Below are 11,498 nucleotides of genomic sequence, written 5' to 3'. Positions count from 1 at the left end.
TTTGGAGGTGGAGAAGACAACCCATCTCCACTCACCCTGCCTTTCTGGTCTGCCCTCTCTGTGGCAGCAATCCCGCCCCCACCCCCAGTTTCTCCCCAGCAGCTCAGATCCTCCAGCACAAGGAAAATTCTCAGACTTCCTCCTTGCATGTGGACTTTTCAGTCAGTATGACTCATCTCAGATGAGATGGGAATTGCTGCTAATGCCACATGTCACGGAACGTGGTGACTGGAGGGGCCCAGAGGACGCACATAGCCCCTTTCATTTTCAAACAGGGAAACTGGTCTAAAGGGTGAAATGACTCTCCTGAGATCAAAGGTCAAGGATTCCAAAACTACTATGGTCTACTTTCCTAATTTAACATCTAATTTTATGACTCCTGCCCAGTTATTTGGCAGAGGGGAGGAAAAGATACATTTTTGCATCGCTCTAATTTTTAAATTTGCACCTCTGGTCCCAGCTTGCCAGTCAGCAGATTCCTTGCAGCTTCATTCTCCGCTGGTGTTTGCAAAGCACTTCATGGTTTGCAGGAGTGGTCACTGCACAGCATGAGGCAGGTGGTTTATCTTCATCTATGGATGAGCACAATTAGGTTCTGGGTCTCCAGCATCCCTGCCCCAAAGTGCAAGTTGGCAAGTGGCAGAGCTAGAACCCCAGTCCAGATCTGATGTCCAGCCTGTGGGCGCTTCCCACCACGACAGGACAAAGGCTGCACACTGCTTCACCCTCATGCCCTCTGCCCGGTGGGATGCTAAGGCTGGAAGCCAGCTCACAGATGCTCAGACCCACCCGTCCTGACAACTAGGCAAATCCAGTCAACTGCACAAGCACAGCTTAGCATTTAAATCAACCTTCCCATAAAGCCAATATTCACCAGCCAGTACTTTCTCTGTATATCTTATCTGGGCTTTGTTACAATGGCCCAACTAAATTGCAAACTCCTTCAGGGCATGACAATGTCTTTTTTAATAGATGGCATCTGTATACAGGATACATTTAAAAGCTACAAAAGTAATCTCCCAGTTATCTTTTCCCAAGGCAACCATTGGCATCAGTTTTTTGTGTCCTTAGGAAGATATTCTAAACACACACCCACAGGCACATATTTCCCAGGTGGTGCTAGTGGTAAAGAATTTGCCCGCAATGAAGGAGACCTAGGTTCGATCCCTGGGTTGGGACGATCTCCGGGAGAAGGGGATGGCTACCCACTTCAGTATTCTTGCCTGGAGAACTCCACAGATAGAGGAGCCTGGTGGGCTACAGTCCATGGGTTGCAAAGAGTTGGACATGGCTTAGGGACTGACACATTTCACAGACACACACAGAAGTAGGATATAATCATAACATTCCACACTTAATCTAATTACTTAATCAGTCCCTCATTGGGCTTTTAAGTTATTCCTAATCTTTTGCTAGGGCAAATGATGCTACAATGGCTATCTTTGTACATAAGTCATTTCAACAATGTGTGAGGATTACCTGTGAGACAGATACTCAGAAATGCTGGTCAAGGAGTATATACATTTTAATTTATTATACAATGAGAAATGCCCATTTTCCCCACTCTTTGCCCCAATCATGTGTCCCTCACACCTTGCAGCACCTTGGCACATGGTATTCACCCAATAAATACATAGTAATTGTTGATATAAGGTCTCCTATATTTCACACTCAGTTCAAAATCAGCCCTCTCAATATTTTTAAAGATAAGACAATAAAATTAAGACTAAAGAGAATATACTGTACATAGTCAGTTGTCCAGCAAACATTTCTTTAATCACCAATCTATGGCCAGCCAAGGTAACCTTGGTTGGTGCCTTTGGAGCTGGTAAAACAAACTGCAGGGGCAAGAAACATAAAGGCCACAGTACACACAGGTAGAGGTGAGGCAGCCTCAGCAGGTGAAACAAGCAAAACTGGCAGCCTCAGTCCTTCTGCCAGACAAGGTGAATGCCCAAGAGAAAACCAATCAAATGAAAATGGAACTGCCATGCGATCCAGCAATCCATAGTTGGCTATACATCTGAAGAAAACAAAAACCATTTGAAATGATTTGAAAAGAAAGAGATGCACCCCGGTGTCCACCACAGCACTGTTTACAACAGCCAAGATCTGGAAACCACTAAAGTGTCCACGCGGAGATGAATGGACACAGAAGAGACGCTGTCAGTATACACAACGGAATACCCCTCAGCCAAAAAACGAGAAAATTCTGCCATCTGCAACAACATGGATGGACCTGGAAGGTATGCTTGGTGAAATAAGTCAAGTAGAGGAAGACAAATTCTGTTTCCACCTCTATATGGACTCTAAAAAATAAAACATACAACTGAATATAACAGAACACAGATACAGAGAACAAACCAATGGTTTCCAGTGAAAAGAGGGTTGGAAGGGAGGGGCAAGATAGGGGAAGAGGAGTAAGAGTTACAAACTACTAGTGGCATAAAATAAATAAGATAGAGATGCAGTGTACAGCACAAGCAATATCATCAATATTTTATAATAACTTTAAATGGAGTATAAGCTATAAAAGAGAAAGCAAGTCCAACCAGGCTGACTGTATCTACTAGCTCTTTGAAGGCCAGGACAAGGTATTCTGTCTAGGGAAGTGTCTCTCAGAAACATGTAAGCTGGCTATTAAATTACACTGAACACACAAGTAACTAAGAAGAGCCGACAGTGAGCTTGCAAACAGAACACAGGCCAAACACCAAGTTTATAAATGAGTATCCCAAAGCCCAGAGATCCTAAATGGGTGACTGATGCTAGGTCTCATCTGACCGAGCTGAACCCAGGAAGGGTCATCTGGTCAACTCACAAAAATCAGATTTCAAACTAGACTTTCCAGTTGCAATTTCTAGTCCTTAAATTTCTGAAATGCTAGGAATTACTTTGAGAACAAGTGTACACACTGTTGTGTGGCATTTGATCCTGCAACCAAATGGAACCCTGGCCTACAGAAACGTGATCTGACCAAAGTTTGACCTGCATTTTTCTGCAGAGAACTTTCCTTTCCCTGCTCCTAATCTAAATCCTCGGTGGTGTCTAAAGGCTATGCCCATACTCAACACAATAGGACTAAAGGGCTTCCAGTTCTAACCCTGACTTCAGGCAGACCATCTCTGCTGCCAAGAGCAGGAAGTGCTTTAAATTAACACGAAAGCCTGAGAAGTCCCAAATCATGGGGTCAAGGCCATGGGCCCACTGAATGCACATTCCAAACTTGACTGATTCACCCACGGGCTCCCCAAGACCAAGGGTGACCCCAGAAATAGTCCTACATCTTCTTGGAGAAAGGAAGCCCTGCGAGACAGCAGCTCTTCCATTTGTAATGCTTTCAGAGCACAAACCACTTTCACTTGCATACTGTGTCAATTAATCCTCACACTGCTCTGTGTGAAGATTAGCGAGATGAAGAAATAGGTTCAGAAAAGTTAAATATCAAAGGTCATCTGACTGGTCAACTGCGTCTGTAGCGGAAGCAGCCCTCTCAAAACCTGATGGACAGACCTATGAATTAAATCACCATTTAGTGACTCATCATGCCTCCCTTTCCTCCTTGGTTCCTCAAAATAGACAAAAAATTCTGGTTTTCTCTAAGGGTGTTCATTTTAGTTCTTGGTGGCTTCTTCCTTAAGTCAGTTTTACCAATAAGCAAACAATACCGTAAAACGGGCCTCAACTTTAACCGAATGATCTCGGGCTAGCTACCTAAATAACAAACACATGAAGTCAAGCTCTCAGTCTTTTTCTCAAGGACAAAAGCTGTGGGTCTGGTTTAAAATCTCTGGTTTTGGGAAAAGAACTCCTTAGAAAATATGAGAGCCAGATGTATGGAGTTTTCCAAAGTAAGTGCTTGCACAAAGTGTGGGAGTTATTTGTGCCTCATTACTACTGTTCCCCATGGATGTGTCATCATACTGCCCAACAAAAATTTACATGTCAAACATGGAATCGATCATCCTGTCCACGGGGGAGACAGTACAAAAATTCTCTCATTGCCTAAAATAATTGCTTTTTAAATCCTTCTATCTGGAACTAGTGAAGTTCTTTGCAGCCCTGATGTCCACAGCATGTTTCCAATGCCAAGGAAGCCCAGGACGCAAAGTAATAGGCTATAAAGCACGTTAAGTTCCACACCCATCCACGGTCAGGGCGTGCCATGCTGCAGTAACTTTGAACCTCAGTTTCTCCATCTGCAGAAGGACAGGGTTGGGTTAGGTGAGTCCAAAGATCCCTTCACCTAAACACCTCTGATTCCATAAAATAAAAAATGTAAGCCTGGAACCTAATTTTGAACTTCAGAACAAGCTAATTTCAGCAACCTGTAATAGATGCTCTAAGGCAGTACTTTCCAGTATAAATCTAAAGCAAGCCATATGTGTGATTTAAACAATTTTAGAGAAAAGGGAACATGTTAGTCACTCAGTCACATCGGACTCTGCGACTCCGTGGCCTAGAGCTCATGAGGCGCCTCTGTCCATGAAATTCTCCAGGCAAGAATACTGGAGTGGGTTACCATTCCCTTCTCCAGGGGACCTTCCCGACCCAAGATCAAACCCAGGTTTCTTAGACTGCAGGAGGGTTCTTTACTGTTGGAGTCGCCAGGGAAGCCCCATACGCTTTTAGTAGCCTTACCAAGAAAGAAAACAGTTAATTTGATTTAAACAATGTTATTTATTTCACCCAATATATCAAAACATCATTTTACTTTGTAATCAAAATATTTAAATTATTAATGAGCTATTACAAGTGACAGAAACACTCAATGAATGTAACAAAGATCAAATGACATGATCACATAAAATGTGGTCCCACCAAAATAGTTATGTTCAACAGAAAAATATCTTACCGTACTTCTGTTTTAAATTTTAAATCATAATTCATTAAAATCAAAAAATGCACCCTCTCAGTTACCCAAGTCCCATTTCAAGTGCTCAAAAATGACCAGTGGCAAGTGACAGGTCAGCTCAGGCACCTACAGGGTGGGGCCTCCGCATTTCTTCGCAGGGAATTCTAATGAACCAAACTCCTCTGTACTGCAGATTATTTCCTGAGAATACAATGGGAACAGTAACCCATCCAGAGGACACTAGGTAGTATTTATATTGCTAACCATTGTTTGCAAAAAGCTACTTCGTGACCAGAGAGTGCAAATCTGTGAGTTACTATCAGAGCTCATAATACTACACGATCACCTTGAGATCAAAGAGCAACTTGTGGTCCAGAGGCCACAGGGTTACCAGACTACTGCAAAGGTCATCCAGAAGAATGGGTAGAAATGAGGGGTTTAGGTAATAGTACTATTGTTGCCGTGAAAAGGGGGAAAAAAAGGAGTTAGTTTTTTAATTTTCCTTTCCCAGAGAACATAGAAGATAAAGAGACCAGGGAGCAGGCCTGATCGTTTCTAGTTTTTTTGAACTGCTCCTAACTCTGCATGTCTGTAACTAAGTTTGCTTTCCTTCCCCCTGACTTTGCAGGAGCTACACTTCCGCACCTATTTTCCTTTGACTCTGTATGCTAAATACATCCTGCATCTGGTGTTTACCCTTAGGACACCTTTCTCTAGCAGTTACGTATCAGAAAGAAGGCAGCGCCACCGATCTGCCAGACTCAATTACTGGGCTACTGACGCCAGCCTATGACTGTTTTTGACAAGTCAAACACCTTTGTTCCTCATCACCGACTCCTGACCGCGAGGCCTCATCTTATACAAGCCCCTGGACTCCTCATGGAGAGGGCCCAGTTCTTGGGGCATGAGCCTACTGTGTGCCCCTCTCTGCTGGCTGAGAATTAAAGCCGCCTTTCCATTTCCTCCAAACTCTCTCTCCGAACTTTTCAATCGGCTTTGGTGGACAAAGCCAAGGCTTTGGCCAGCAACGCTATCTGTTCCAGCCAAGGATATGAATTAGTCCTGAGTTTGGAAATTCCATTTCAACTGCTTCCAATGTATACATTTGAACATGCACAAAACCCACTGTTGTTGTCAACTGCCAGGCAGTAATTTGGGCCTCTTAAAAAGGAAATGATAATTAGTATATATGTCTCTTAAAATCAATACAGGAGTCTTTAACTTTCTTTAAGGTAAATCTTTTCAGTTAACTTGCTAAATAAATACGTCAGGACGTCAGTTACCTCGTGAGCCTTCACATTAGGATTGAGAAGGAAGGATCACAGTGCCAGTACTCTACAGCTAGGTAAAGGCAAGCGTGACACAGTCTGATAACAGTGAGTGCATTTCTCGTGCACTTTCTACGTGTTCGGTACTTTCCACGCACTCATCTCCATGACCTCACTTGTACTCAAACCAATTGGCAAGGAAGGTGGTATTATCATCTCCTTGTGGGGCAAGGAAACTGACGCACGGAGAGGTTAAGTGATCTTGCCTGAAGACCCGCCTCTAAGAACTCGTCACAGCGAGATCCACCCCCCATTTGTGCTACAGGATCACTCAGAGAACAGAGGCCCTTACTCAGCATACCCAAGGCCTCTTCAAGGAGGCTGCACACCGCCGTCCTGCTGGGGTGAACTATACAGGGAGCTCTGGGCTGTAAGGGAAAACCCAGACTAACACCTGTCCTCACAGAACTGTTTTCCATGTGAGGAAAAGGTATGTGAGTGCCCCTTAAAAATACAGGGGACATGTCAGGGGTGAAGCAGTAATGCTCCCAATACGTTCAACTGCTGCTGCATGGGTCAAATGAACATGGGCGGGGCTCAGCCGCTCAGTCGAGTCAGACCGAGACCCTTTAGACTGTAGCCCACCAGGCTCCTGTCCATGGGATGCGATTTCCCAGGCAAGAATACTGGAGTGGGTTTTCATTTTCTCCTCCAGGGGATCTTCCTGACCCAGGGATCGAACTCATGTCTCCTGCTTGGCAGGCGGTTTCTTTACCCGCTGAGCCATCAGGGAGGCCCAAATGAACATAAGAGGCATCTAAGTTTGAGGCTTCTGGGTCTAATCACTCTATGAAAAATAGAAGGTGAGCTCCAAACTTATTTATGTATCACCAATAAGCTTTTATTTACGATAAAAAATATCGTAAAAAGGATTACCCATCACATATGAACAAGGAAGGGCAGTAGGTCTCAACGTTTTCACCATGTTATCTCCCTCGTGGGTCTCATGGGCAGGTGTTTCCCTTGACCAATTCGCCTTTTTAAAGAGTTACTTGGCAGCAGTTACTACCAAAGATGTATTTTAACCTTTGAAGACTAAAAGATGGGTTGGGGCTGGGAAGAGGGCAAGGCCACAGGGGCCAGCTCAGTTCACAGCTGGGTTTTATTGCTTAGTTGCTAAGTTGTGTCTGACTCTTTGTGACCCTCTGGTCTATAGCCTGTCAGGCTCCTCTGTCCGTGGGATTTTCCAGGCAAGAGTACTGGAGTGGGTTGCTACGCCCTCTTCCAGGGGATCTTCCTGATCTAGGGATCGAACCCAAGCCTCCTGCATTGCAGTGGGATTCTTTACCACTGAGCCGCCAGGAAGCCCCACAGCTGGGTTTAACCTTCCACTTATGCACTCCTACCCCCCAACTCTTTCTGTCTGTACAACTTGCCTGTGGACACTGCTCCATTTCTAGGCTCAGAACCCCACAACCAGTGAAGGAGTGTGTCTGCGACGGAGTTCACAGAGACGGCTTATCAGTCCACATAAGCAGGACATCCAACCAACAGGCTAGAGGGCCCCACAGAGGAGACGGCAGCGTGGGCCCCTCTGTGTCCCTTGCCACAGACTGGTCTTCTGTCTCTGCAACAATCAGCCCTGACGTGAGACCAGAACAAGCCACAGGGGAATGAGGCCCTTACAGCAAAGAATGACAAGGGGCGTGGATTCAGGGAAAGATTTTTTTTTCAAGTTGGGCCAAGGAAATCTCAGATCCCACACACTCAAATCCCCGATGAAGATGTATACTTATGGTAACAATCCTCAGAGCTGCCATGTCTATACTGTGGGCCAGATCTCATGCCCAGTTCTCGTCTTAATTCTACACTGGACATAGATTCATCCACATCTAATGATGATGAAACTGAGGCAATCCCACTGTACTATCACTCAAGCTCTCTGGACCCTGGTTCTCTCCCTACAAATGAGGGATAAGGCTCTGTACCTCACAGGGTGGAGTAAGGAGTCCACAGGACAAAATTAGTATGTGAAGGCACACAGCACCTGGCTGGCGGTGGGAAGAGCCCCAGAAACTGCAGCTGCCTTCGCCAACATTGCAAGATGCCCACCTCTCTTAGCTCAGGGGGGCACAGAAGCAAAGCCCATGGGAAAGAAAAGACAGGATATTGTCTGTGTTTTCATTCTTGGGTGAATACTGCTAATCCCTGGGGCTGGAAGGCAAGGATGACGCTCTTCCCTCTGAATGAAGATGGTGACAGCAAATGGATCGTGGGAAAGGGCAAGAAGAGAGAAACTCCCCCCCTGTGTCACCAGGGAAGAAAACAATCCATCCTAAAGGCAACCCGGCAACTTCTGATTCTTCAGTGGAGTGATGGATACGCTGGCGATGAGTTTCTGTTAAAACCCAGGAACTGCAGGGTGTGCAAACTTGAGCACAAATGGTTTCATGATGGAGCTAATGTTAAGAGAAAACTCGACTCCCTCCTTTAAAATGGGGGCATTAAAACATTTCTCCTTAAAAGGCTAACAAAGGAGGCCCAAACTGGAGTATTAATTACAGATCCTTAGTTCTGGGTTGATGCCAAGGCATCAGCATCTCTCCGCCCCTAACCTGCCCCAGCAGAGGCCATAATAAACTTCCTGTCCAGATCCAGCTCATGTGTCCTACCCTTTCCAAAACCTCTGGTGATTTCCAGATGCCTCATATACATTTGAAACACCACACTTGGGCACCGAAGGCCCTCTTCAGCCCGTTCATCTTTTTAGCCCTAGTGACCCAACACACTGACACAGGCCGGTTCATGCCTGCATGCTTCCTCTGGCTTCCAACTGCAGTTTGAACCAAAACAAATCCTACCGGCTTAAAAAAAGAACAAAAAAACAAACTAGATATACTGCTACTTCCTCCAGGATGTCCTCTGAGCATCTCAGTTGGAAGCGACATTTTCTCCTGTGTCCTTTCACCTACCACAGATTAAAAATATCAAGTTCCGGGAGGGCAGTAACAGACACGGTCTCACATTTGCTGAGCAGCTACTATTAAATAAGCACCGGGCATGGTGCCAGCCACCAGTTACAAAAATGACTGTGATACAATCCCTACCCTACAGGAGGTCATACCTTAATCAGGAGAGATAGAGATTAATTTATACTCATTAAGTATTGAGAGATGCCCTGCCCTAAAATCCAGGTGTACAAAGAACAAAGGGACTGATTAATTAGGAGGAGGGGCAGTTTGAGAAGCAAATGTCCTTCAAGGAGGACAATATATTTGCTACATTATCTTGGAAGATTAAAACAACTTCATGCCCTGAAAGTTCCCTAGGGCATGTTACCACCTAATAAATATTTGGGGAATGAGTAAGTTAGAGTTAGGCTTAGAATTCAGCATTTTCATTGTGTATCTAAGGTGTCTGGGGTTAAAGAATTACTTATGTTAACAAAGGTTTCATATTTAATATCACTTATGACCACAGCTACTAGTCGCAGAAAAATCAACTTCAAATTATTCTTTGGGTACTTGATTAAAAACAAAAATATTATGCCTCAAGAATCTGGAAAACACACTCCTTCAAGTTAACAATAAAACTGATTTTGAGAGAACAGATTACGAAAGGATTCGCCAATATGCATTAAGGAATTTTGTAACTTGGATAATATAACAATTAATTCAATATAAATGCTGATTAAGTGTATTTTCTTAGAGGACACTAAGCTGTTTTCCCTCAAGCTGATGGTCAGGAAAAGGATAAGAAAGTGGGCAACCTTGCCTCCCTCCCTATTCTGGCCTTTGTTTCTAAACCATCAATCTATTACCACAATAGCTCAACCTCTTCAGCTCTTCTATAGCTTCCTTTACTATCTTCTCAAACTACTTCAAAAAGTACTGGGCAGAAAAGACAGTCAAGACCCAGAGAGATGGCATAGGACTTTTAATGTCACCTTGAAATTTTTAAAAACGTTTAGCTTATCTTTTAGGACCAGTCCCCTGCAGCCATGGGCTGGAGAAAGGGTAAATATCAGTGGTAACCATCAATGGCTCAAATAAAACTGTTCTGTTTTAAAGGAGCTGGTACAGACACTGAATAAATAAAATATACTTGGTCCCTCTGGTTTCTAGAACTTTCATCACTTTCTGCATTCTCTCTAACCCCTTCCAGCTCAGAAAAGGAGGTGTGAACAGCCTGCCATCTGAGGAGGCAGTGGGCCTCCCTGCAAAGAACAAGAAATATCCTGAGGTTTCCTGAGAGCTGATGAATCTTTGTAAAGCAGCCCCTCATGCTTTAGCATCTAACAAAACACCCAGAATCATGAGACAAGGAAGGAAAGAAAGAAAAGAGGGACGGCAGTGATTACACTTTCTAAATCCCTGTCCTGCCAGCGAGAGTAGCATGGCCTCGGACAAGTTACCTTACCACTTGGAATAGGTTTCCTTGTCTGTAAAAGGGTTAACAGCTGCCATCGACACAGATTTATCAAGACCAGGAAAGAGAGAACGTGTCCAGGACCTAGTACAGTACTAACAGCTGTTCAGTAAATGTTCATTTTTTTCTCCTTTTCTTCCTCCTGAAACTGCCAGTTGCCTACATTCCGATGTCTTCAAACATCTAAAGGTGGGTTCTCTTTACGACATTGCAAGTGCATTGCGACTTGCAGACTTGAAGGGGGAAAGACTGTCCCCTCAGTCTCCATTATCATCTTGGCCAGCACCCACACCAGCACTGCAGCCTGAAGGCACAACATGTGGTTATCCAGTGAACTCTGGAAGCCCCAGCACAGGGCAAGCGCCACGCCCTGCGGCACGCAGGCTTCCCAGAGTCCCACGGGGCAGAGGAAAGGGGACCACATCCACCCATACCTCTCTGGAGAGAAAAGGCTTCATTTATCGGGAGCAAAGGAAGAGATGCGAGGTTCCCTCTGCTCTTAGATACTTTCCCTCTTTTCTGAACCTCCTCCCCCCAAGTTCAAGACCCAGAGGCCCAAGTCTTTCAGCAACACCAAAAACTTGTATATATAATCAATCCCGCCGTGGCATCTCGGAGGCACCTCATGGGGGGAGGGGCACAGAAACAGCAACGGTGGGATGCTTGTCGAGTCTGGGAACTGCCCGACTGGACCCTCCACCTGTGCGCTCTTGAGAGGAGTTTCTAACGTTCCATTTTTTTGAGTTACTCTGTGGTCACACGTGCTGCGCTCCACTCACCAGAAGGAGTACACAGCACAAATGCGCTGTGGAAGTCAGAATACAGAAGGCACTGTGGTCTACGGGATGCCCATGCCACTTGCCCCTAAGCAGGCATGACAAGTGCCCCAAAGGCAAAGCACTAGATGATTTGGAGAGAAGTCCAAGGACTTTGATGGCAAAGAATGT

At 44.9% G+C, this 11,498-nt stretch overlaps 1 protein-coding gene across 6 annotated transcripts in view; it reads right to left on the bottom strand.

Moving 5' to 3' along the window:
* Nucleotides 1–11,498, bottom strand: part of NFE2L2 (NFE2 like bZIP transcription factor 2) — a 34,254-nt gene that overhangs the window by 11,747 nt on the left and 11,009 nt on the right. The window contains exon 1 of one of the 6 annotated variants that reach the window (XM_069577111.1): nt 449–2,628. The exons of 4 other annotated variants lie outside the window; for them this stretch is intronic. The gene's annotated coding sequence lies outside the window, so the exon portion shown is untranslated. Of the gene's footprint in view, nt 1–448; nt 2,629–11,498 lie in introns of those variants that run through there. One more of the 6 variants, XM_069577115.1, reaches the window with a different exon arrangement.

The sequence above is a fragment of the Ovis canadensis genome, chromosome 2 (genome assembly GCF_042477335.2).
Source record: "Ovis canadensis isolate MfBH-ARS-UI-01 breed Bighorn chromosome 2, ARS-UI_OviCan_v2, whole genome shotgun sequence".
NCBI lineage: Eukaryota > Metazoa > Chordata > Mammalia > Artiodactyla > Bovidae > Ovis > Ovis canadensis.
This window is presented reverse-complemented; position numbering and strand designations above follow the sequence as displayed.